Below are 10,156 nucleotides of genomic sequence, written 5' to 3'. Positions count from 1 at the left end.
TCGGGAAAAAAAAAAAAAAAAAAAAAAGACATCTTACTTCATCATCCCCAAATCTAAACTTTCCCCCTTGCCACTCTAGCTCTGACTTTTCTCTACTTCTAGTGTACCTAAAAATTTCCTTTATTTTAAGCTTTGATCCATTCTCATTTTTAAAATTAAGCATTTTAATTCACATTACTTTTTTGGTATTATAATTAAAAGGCCTGTTGCTGGTACATTATACTAGCCAACAATTAGTCCACAATTTCAGTATACATAGAAAGAAAATATAAGGATTTGCCATTGTCAAGAAACAAATATTCCCAATAGTTGGGATAAAATTTTGAAAAAGACCAAACCAAAGCATGACTTTCAGTTAGTAGGTCCCAATCTCAGGGGAAACACTGCATCCTAGGTCCACCCAAATGGTACTTTGTCCTTCACAATTCAGTGTCACTACAGACTGTCAGACCCTCCTAGCTGTCAGAGTAAACAAACCATGGAACACAACAGCCTCAGGGCTGTGAAAACGGGGTTCTCAGACACTGGGAACTTCTACTATCCTATGTCCTTCAGGGTTTGACATAAAAGACAGAAGCCACACTTGAGCTTTTAGGAAGAAAAAGTTTAATATATGAAAATAGAGGCTTATACCACTGCTGGAAGGCTAGGGATCAGAGGTCTACAATGTCATTTCTGGACAAGTCTAAGTTCAGGGATCCCAGAGACACCTGCAAGAAAGAAACAGGCAAGCTCATAATCTCAGGAGGATGCTCAGTCACCATGGGGAACCCATATCTGCCATCTGCTGATGACTGCAAGCCTAGCGTTAAAAAATGGCTATTCCTGCCCATCTGCCTTCTGAATCTCAGCTGAGTGCTCATCATTAGCAAACTCCAGGCAGAACCATGTTCTTAAGGGAGTCTGGGAAATGTAGTTTGCAGGATTGGGCCACTGTAATTGAAGAAAGATAACACAATGGCAAGGATGGTGCCACTCATGACAATAAAGAACACATACTTCTACCATTAGTGTACATTGTGTGTGTGTGTGTGTGTTTTATTCCTCAACCCAAATCTGCAGCTATACAACAAACTCCTAGAGTGAAAATGTCTTTCCTATCTATCTGTATCTATCTGTTTAATACCCAGCACAAAACCTGTAACAGATACTCAACAAACACATCATAAATAAATGGATGGATGACAAGAATTAACAGCAAAGCCAGGCATGGCAGCACACATCTCAGTTACTTAGAAACCTAAGTCAAGATCACAAGTTTGAAGCCTCACTAAGCAACTTATCAAAATCCTGTCTCAAAAATATATGTAAAGAGAGGTTCCCTATAAAAAGGGCTGGGAATATAGCTCAGTGGTAGACTTCTCCTAGGATCAAGCCCCAATACAAAAAAAATTGAAGGTACAATGTGTCATGAGATTACCAGGATAGATTCACTTTATCTATCTAACAGAAATGCATGTTATTTCAATATTTTTAAGTTTTCTTAAAGTAGTGCAGCTTTTATGTTAGAGATTTTTTTCTACATTATTGCTAAGCTGTTTTTAATCTTACTCTCACTCTTGAAATATTAGCTGTCCCAGAATCCCTTTTAGGATATACACCAAAATCCACAGCTTGCTTGAAATACTTAGGAGACATGGGTCTTGATGATTTACATAATCCAAAATAAGTCATTAAAATTCTGTAAATTTGGGCAGGGATATAGTTCCATAGTATGAGCTCTGCAAAAATAATCAGTAAACCTTTGTATGTTTATTCAACAACACTAAGAAACTCAGTGTACTTATCCTCAAGGTTGGAAATTCAAGACTATTACTAAAGAATGATATTTTCTCCAATTAAATCTACTTTTCTTCAAAGATAAAAATTCAAGATTGTTTTTAAAGAGTTCTTTTAAAATATTTATGCTTTTCCATTTATTTATTCTACACATTTTAAGTACCTTTTATGAGCAAAATGTTGTGTTAGGGTTTGGAGATACAATGACACTAGTAGAGATATAAAACAGCAGAAGTTCTTAACAGAAATGTGTTCAAGAATCCTCTGGAATTTCCGAGGATTAGTGTTACACTAAGACCAGAGCCACATTTGAGAAATCCTGGGTTGAGTCAGGAATGCAACCCAACAGAGAAAGGAAGAGAAAGGCTTTGGCGGTAGAGGAAGCCACACCCACAAAGACAAAGAGACATTCTATTAAATAGGGCTCAACTGGGCAAGCAAAATCACTACGGTAGGTATGGAGTAAGAGATTTACTGTAGAGAATAACCCTACACCATTAGAGAAGAAACTAGAGAAGTAAAAGTGCAGAAGGAGAAGGATAAAGAAGCAGGAAAAGTCACCGCAGATGATGAAAATGGGAGTTGGTGAAGAATGCAGTGGAAGACACTTGCCTCTGCCACCAGTGCGTGATGTGAGGTCACCATGGGTCAGTGGGTCTGGCAGATGGGAAAATGAAACAGACATAAGTCACATGACAGCAAGTGCAAACTGTGACCTGTGAAGGCAAGCTAGAACCTTGTGGCCAAGTTGGAACAAAGACACACTGCCTCTGACAGTGCAGGTGTATCTATCCTTCCCCAGAGAAGGCACTCATTTCAGGCCCAGAGCTTGAAAAAGTTGAACAGCAAAACCCAGAAAGAGTGGAGGATCTCTAGGGCAAGCGGCCACCCCACACCTACCAAGAAAGCCAGCCCTGAGCCCTGCACTGCCCTCCTGAGCACGGAGCCTGCTGCAACTCTTACACCTGCCAAACCTCTGCAGCCAACCTGAAAGCAGAGCCACATGTGCAAGTTGGTTCTGAGAGACAGAGTTGCACATTAGCTAAGTTACAAAACCCACACAGGCATGAAAGGTATTCAGGGAACAGAGCACAAAAGTCATTTTTGTTGGAATGTGGGGAGTAAGTGAGAGGAGTGTTCAAAAGGAGGAAAATAAAGCTATAAAAAAAGATTGGTAAAATCCAAACTGTAAAGTCCGTATTTGTTCCACAAGGGTTTTAAGAGTTAATGAGTAACTCTTAATGAAGTAATAAATCAGTGGCAATGGCAGACTGACTAGAGTTCATCACTCTCAACACCTTTCCTGAAAACACAGGAATACTGCATTTCCCAGTCTCCTTTGCAGTTAAGTTCAAGGTCATACAAGCAAGTTCTGACCAATGGAATACAGACAGAAGAGAAAGACAACATGTCCCACCAAAGCTTCCCTTTTCTTCCTCCACTCTGCTGCCATCTGTGTACCAGTCCCTGTTCCCAAAGTTAAGGACTCCCAGATGTTAGTTAGAGACACACGACGGAAGGAACCCAGATCCCTTGAGTCGCTTTTTGGAAAAGATTTATTTCTTGAGGGATTTTTGCATTGGATTGTGATATGTGCTAGAAATAAACCTTCATAGTGTTGGACCACAGAGATTTGGAGATGGTTTGTTCAACTAACATTGCCTGATCCTGACTAATACAACCAAACTCTTTTTATTATCATAGCCATAGCCTAAATGACAGTAAAAATTCAATCATGTGAAATTGGAAGAAAAGGGCTAAAGGTGTAAGGGAAGTGGGAAGGGTAAGGGAAAGGAAATAAGGAAGAAGAAGAAAATATTAGAAAAGGAAAAAAATGGAAACAAAGTCTTTGTAAATAGGGGAAGGTGGAGGGGGTGAAGGGAGGGCAGGGGTATGGGGAAAAATGAGAACCAAGATGTGTCATGCAAAGGTACAAGATCCCAATGATGAATATAACTTTACTGTATACTTAAAAAGTACCAATAAACTCAATAAGATTTTTAAAAAGTAAAAATTCAAGAAGTTATTCTTCCAAACTCCTTTAATAATTCTTCCCTGCAAACTGACCTGTAACCTTCACATTAACGTATATTAAATTCTTCTTTTCTGAGACCAGTTTCGATTTTATCTACTGAATTCCACTGATGTATCTACCTTACGACCAAGACAATATTTTTTGTTTCCAAAATTTCAATTGTGATTTTTAAATTTATAATAAATACACACATTAATTTTCCAAAAATGTATTCTTTCTAGTTTCAGTACACTAGTCAAGGAATAATGTGTGTCTCTTAATTATTTATCTTTTTATTATTCTCAGAAGAATTAATATATTTCATGCAAGTTCTGTTAATTCTTTAAGCTATTTTTATATCTTCTGAAGTAATGAGATGCTTTCTGCTACATTTTTACTTAGTTATTAATACTGTAGATATGTCTAGCTACTTTACCAAATGCTCATTTTCTAATCCTTATTGTATATGCCTTATTTTTCTTGGAATTTCCAGGTACACAATAACATTCTGTGAATACAATAATATCATCTTGTTGCGCATATGACTCTAATTTCTGTTTCATACCTTATTACATTAGCCAAAACCTCCAAAATAATTCTAAATTTGCATTAGTCAAAACCTACAAAATAATATCAAATTTTTAAGTGGTGATTAGTAGGCATCCTTGTTTTAGCAGGACTTGAACTCAGGACCTTGTACTTTCAAGGCAGGCAGCAGCACTACTGAGCTAAATCCCCAGCCTTTGTTTTACTAATTATTTTAATACTGATACTTCCAGGAATTCTGTGTTACATAGACATTAGTAAGATCTCTTAGTTACTTTTCTCACTGCTGAGACAAAATACCCAACTCCCAAAGTTAAAGGGGAAAGATTTATTTAGCTCACAGTCTGCAGAGGTTTCAGTTCATAGGTGGCTGGCTCCGAAGCATGACGGAGGGGTGTGGCCAAGAAGAAACAGTCAGTGGCAAAGCACAGCAGGCAGAAGGCAGCAAGCAGCAAGCAACAAGCAACAATCAACTACCTTCCTTCTGTGCCTTATTTTATCCAGGCTGTCTGCTCTTAGGGCAGACAGCACTCACTCCCTTAGTCTTAGCACTTCATCCTTGATCCCAGCATCACACACCCTAGATCCAGCCAAAAATTAAGGCCAATCACATCAAGAGATGGTAAGGATATGAAGTCACTAGAACCCATATATTATTAATTGCAAATGATACAGGCACTTTGGAAAAGTTTGTCATTTTCTTAACAATATATACCTACATCATTTAGCCATTCTAATCCTAGCTATTTATCCAAGAGCAATGAAAGCCTGCGTCTACATGGACAAAATCTTGTGCACAACTGTTCACAATATCTTTATTTGTAAATGATCAAACTATGAAATAATCCAAATGTCTAATAGGTGACAGTCCAAATCAACAGAGACAGATCAGCAGTTCCTGGGAAAAAAGATCTCAGGGCAGAAAGGCATAGCAGGGAGAGATTTCAAAGCGCATTCAGAAACTTTCTGTTCTTTCTAAATGAGTGGTGGCGTAATCCCAGCTCTCTGCAAAACTAAAGCAGGAGGGTTGCAACTTGGAGTCCAACGTGGGCAACTTACTGAGACCCTGTCTCAAAGCGAAAAATAAAAAAGGCTAAGGATGGAGCTCCGTGCAAAGGCCACAAAATTTTAAAAATTAAATTAAATAAGCCCAAGGAATAAAATTTAGCTCCTGCTCAATTTCTATAACAGATTTGGGGAGAAACTCCTCAGCCAAACTTATAGAACCAGCAAGCAACACTGGCCCAGGGAAAGCCTGGCACACAAACTTCTCTGCTTTGAGAGGGGAGATGAGTTACACCCACCCAAGCCATGAGGTGGGGCTGCTTAGACCTCGGGGCCAACCCCCACCCTGTGTGTCTCGAAGGTGGAACACGGAGTCAAAAAGATTACACTCAGGCTTTCTGATCTTTTCTCAGACTTTATTATTACACATTTATTGGTGTATGTTTGCAATAAATAACCACAGTCATCCTAGGAAAGTGACACATAAACATACCCTGTCTTAATCATCTCAAACACTACTAAATGCCCATACTGAGGGACGGATACCCACCTGAAAGAGCCACAGGCACTTTGCAACTCGCTCTTCCTTCTACCCTCCTTGGTCAATCATCCAGGCCAAGACCAAGGAAACTAAAGGGCAAGTCCTGGGGGCGCATGCAAGAGTCCTGAGAGCCACCAAGGCAAAGAGGAATGAAATCCAACAGAAAGAAGATACGAAAGAGGGGGAAGAGGCTTTTTTCCCTAATGACTGTAATAGAGGTCAGCACATGGAATGACCCAGTGTGTAGACAAAAAACTTGGCCACTCTGAGAAACTGGCTAAGTTAAATCAAGCAGAGCAGCCTTGCTAGAGCTGAACAAATCCCTACTGGAAGATGTCTCAAGCCTGAAGTAAAGCACTGCTCTTGACCTACCCCACAGTTCTTACATGGTTGACTGGCAAGAGCAGCACTGCTAATAATTATCATCTGCATTGCACTTTCTCCAACAAAAAGGGCAGAGCCCTGGGTTCCACGGGGAAAGGGGTCCTGCAGGAAACTCAGCAGTTGGGGCATCCTCCCCCAAGTTCCTGACCGCAGCCCTCTCCTGACAATTAGTAAAGGGAGCTTTTGATGTTTCGGTGTTGCCCACAGTTCTTACTTTACCTTCCAAAGGATATTTTTCCCAAGAGGAAAAATATAAAACTGATTCTGAAGACTTTTTTCTCAATTTTCTGCCAAGATTTTTCCCTCAAATGAAAAGCACAGCTTTTCTAGTAAAGAGCACAAAACATAAACAAAATACATGAGGTCACCTGGAACGTCCAACTCCTTGAGTAAGTTAGGTCAGGCATCTTGACTTCTAGCACACAGAATATAGTCTCTTGAAAAATTTAGTAAGTCTTTTACAACAGATCCAGGAATATTGTCCTCATAACCAACAATCCCTTCAGGGAACATGAAATAACTCCAAGGTATTTGGGCAAAAACCAATCTGCTCTCTACTGATTCCAAAAACTCATGTCTCTGACCTTAGTAATTCTCAGCTATGAGACCACTTTCTGTAGCCAGTGGTTTTCAACTCTCCCTTTACTGTTTTAAAATGAAATTCATAACCAAATGATAATTTGCATACACATCTAATTTTTAACAACACTGTGATAAAATGCCTTGACTATAATACAAAGGAGAAATGCCAAGAATGGAATTTATAGTAAATTATGCATGCCAATTGGTTCGGGCATGACTGCACCATAAGACAGGAGTTAATCAATGCCTCCACGTGGAGTCGCTGGAAGTCTGAATCCACAATGTGTACTGATTTAGATGTCACACACGGGTGAGTCAAATGCCAGAAGCGGCAGGGCTGTTATACAATACGATGTTCCAAAATAGAGAACAACTCTCAGCAAAAGGCCAAACAAATTGAGTATACACTTTCATCAATTTACACAACACCTGTAGCCATGGAAGATTCAGCATTTCAAAACCATGCAAAAGCATTGTGAATTTCTATGCAAAAGGTAACTGGGCTCTATACGGCAAATTACAATCAGGTTTCTACCTACCTGAGGGCGACTCAGACACACTCGTAATATTGAACAATATTGAAACGTTCTTACTCGTATAGAGCAATTTGTCCTATAAATTTTAACTTTCAAGCAGCCCTAGCCTTTGTCCACTCAAGGCCTCTGGCCCCCCATCCAGCAACATAAGTCATCGCCCAGTCGTCCAGATGCCCTGGAGGGGAGCAGGCTATTAATGATAGGGCATACTTTTGTCTATGAGCTTAAGGGTAAAGTCTATTTTAAGGGGCCCCGGGATTTAGCTCAGTAGTGTCTCACCTGCCTCACAAGTGCAAAGTCCTAAATTCAATACCTGGTACAAAAACAAATACCTATTTTAAAAGATATCTTGCTTTGAAGTTCAGTTTTCCAGGCTTAGCTTTGACTTTGGCATCATCTATAACAGAGCAGTTGGAAGCAAATTTAAGTTTTTGGAGTCATATCTTTCATTTAAATCTCAATTTCTCCGTCAAGTTGCTCAGTTTTACCTGGATGAGCTAGAACAACTGGTTTAACATCTCTGATCATCAGTTCTTCTATAAATGGGAGACAATGTGTTCACGGTAGCACGACAAATTTAATTCACACCCAACTCAGTAATGACTTCTTGGCCACAAATTAATCTGCCATTTTGTCCAACTCTTCAAATGAAGGAAGAGTTAAGTAAATACCCAATGTGGTTCAAAAATTTAAGCCAATCTGACCATTTAAGGAATCCCTTTGAGTAATATGGACAATCTCCAAGTGAAAACAAATATTTAGGCTCTCGGCAGGACTGATTTCGTGGGCAATTGAGAATCTTCAGGGGGAAAAGAAAATATTTAAGCTCTCAGCTGGACTGGTTTCTTATACTCAGAAGGACCCATACCTGGTTCAATATTCTACTGACATGGTCTTGGAATTCTTACCTGCTGAACAAGAGGCTTGCATTTTCATTTTTTCCAGGGCCTAGGAAATAAAGTAGCCAATGTTGGTCTTCAGACAACTGTTTCCTTCCCCTGCTTCTCTCCTTAAATTGGCATCTGATCATCAGAGTGTGGATGGGGCCTCTTGGAATGGAGTAAGAGCCTTCTAGTCTCATGGGGGTCACTGGTGTGCATTGGGAATTTGCTACTGGTTGCCAGGACAAAAGCCATTATTAACGGGGGGTTCTTGCTGTTTGGTCAGGACTTGGTAGCGCTTCTGCATGATTCAGCCTCACCCCTGCTATGTTAGCTTCAGGAGAGGTGCAACAGCTCTATCCCTCCTCCAGTCTACCACCTGGCAGTCCACCTAGTACTGTCGGGGCAGGGTGGGCAGGGCTACCTGGAAAGCCGACTCGCGCCCGTCACTCTCGCCACAAAACATGGACACTGGGAGCACTACGGGAAAACAAAACCACAAGATGTCCTTTATCGGACCTTGCTACATGGCTAAATTGGCACTGAAGGGCAACAAAGAGAACCACTTTCTAGAACCCTCAACTGGGAAATGGACAATGGCTACATGTTTTGCTCTTGCTACTTCTCATGGCTATAATACAGCTATCTTCCTCATCCCATGCCAAGAGGGAAGTCACAGGACAAACTTTCTCTTTTCTTCCTATTCCTTTCTACTAACTCCTTAGCCAAAAAAAAAAAAAAAAAATGGTGGGGAGGTTTTTCTTTACTTTCCCTGTGTCATATCATCCAGTTTCCTGATGCCAGTGTTACAGTTAAGCCCTAACTATGCGCAGAGAAGTTTTCTGTACATGATGGGACCCTTCTGTAAATGCAGTTTTCTTGGCTCAGCTATTAATGTGTGAAATGGGAAATAAAGGTATTTAGCAAAACTTCTCTATAATACCCGACTAAGAGGCTAGCTGGGCAGAGTTGTGCACTTCTATAATCCCTCCTCGCTCTAAGAGACTGAGGCAGAGTGAGTGCAAGTTCGATCCCAGCCTGGACTACTTAACAATTTAGCAATAGTTATATATATATATATATATTAAAAGAAGCTCAGCATAACTAAGGAAATGCAAATCAAATCCACAGTGAGATACTATTTCACACTCACAAGAGTGGCTAGTAAAAACACAGAAAATAACAAGTGTTGGCAAAGATGTGGGAAATTTGGAATCCTTGTGTACTGCTGATAGAATTGCAAAATGGTGTAGCCACTGTGGAAAACAGTGTCATATTTCTCCACAAAATTAATCATAGAACTATCACATGACCTAGCAAGTCCATTTTTAAGTATTTACCCAAAAGAATTGAAAGCAGGAACTCAAAGAGATATTTACATGCTAATAGCAGCATTACTCAAAATAGCCAAAAGACAAAATCCACTTGTCCACCAACACCTGATTGGAAAAGAAAAACATCAACTGTATATACAATGGGATGTTATTCAGGCTTAAAAAGGAGTAAAATTCTGATGTATACTACATGTATAAACCTTGAAGGCATTGTACTAAGTTAAACAAGCCAGACATGAAAGTACAAATATTTTACCATTCACATAAGTAGGCTGAATGGTCAAATTCAGAGGCAGGAGAGATACACAAGGAGTTATTGTTCAATGGCTACAGAGTTTCATTATGAGCTAAGGAAAGAGTTCTAGAGGTGGATGGTAGGGACAGTTGCACAATGGTGTGTATATACTTAACACCACTAAGCTATACATTGAAATGTTTAAAATAGTAAATTTAATATTTTATGTATTTTTGCCATAATAAAAAAGTAAGTCAAGGCTGGGGATTTAGCTCAGTGGTGCCATGCACGGCCTGAGCTCAATCCCTGGTACAAAAAA

General features: G+C 39.7%; 1 protein-coding gene and 1 long non-coding RNA gene across 2 annotated transcripts in view; both read right to left on the bottom strand.

The window, feature by feature from the left end:
* LOC104848959 overlaps positions 1-8,330 on the bottom strand; it is a 31,268-nt gene extending 22,938 nt beyond the window's left edge. The window contains exon 1 of the long non-coding RNA XR_776612.2: positions 8,296-8,330. This is a non-coding gene — a long non-coding RNA (uncharacterized LOC104848959). The remainder of the gene's footprint in view (positions 1-8,295) is intronic.
* Gipc2 (GIPC PDZ domain containing family member 2) overlaps positions 1-10,156 on the bottom strand; it is a 183,475-nt gene that overhangs the window by 66,488 nt on the left and 106,831 nt on the right. The window lies entirely within an intron of this gene.

The sequence above is a fragment of the Fukomys damarensis genome, unplaced genomic scaffold (genome assembly GCF_012274545.1).
Source record: "Fukomys damarensis isolate Sample0158 unplaced genomic scaffold, DMR_v1.0_HiC HiC_scaffold_33, whole genome shotgun sequence".
Classification (NCBI taxonomy): Eukaryota; Metazoa; Chordata; class Mammalia; order Rodentia; family Bathyergidae; genus Fukomys; species Fukomys damarensis.
The sequence above is the reverse complement of the archived record's forward strand: the minus strand, read 5'-3'. Positions and strand labels throughout refer to the sequence as shown.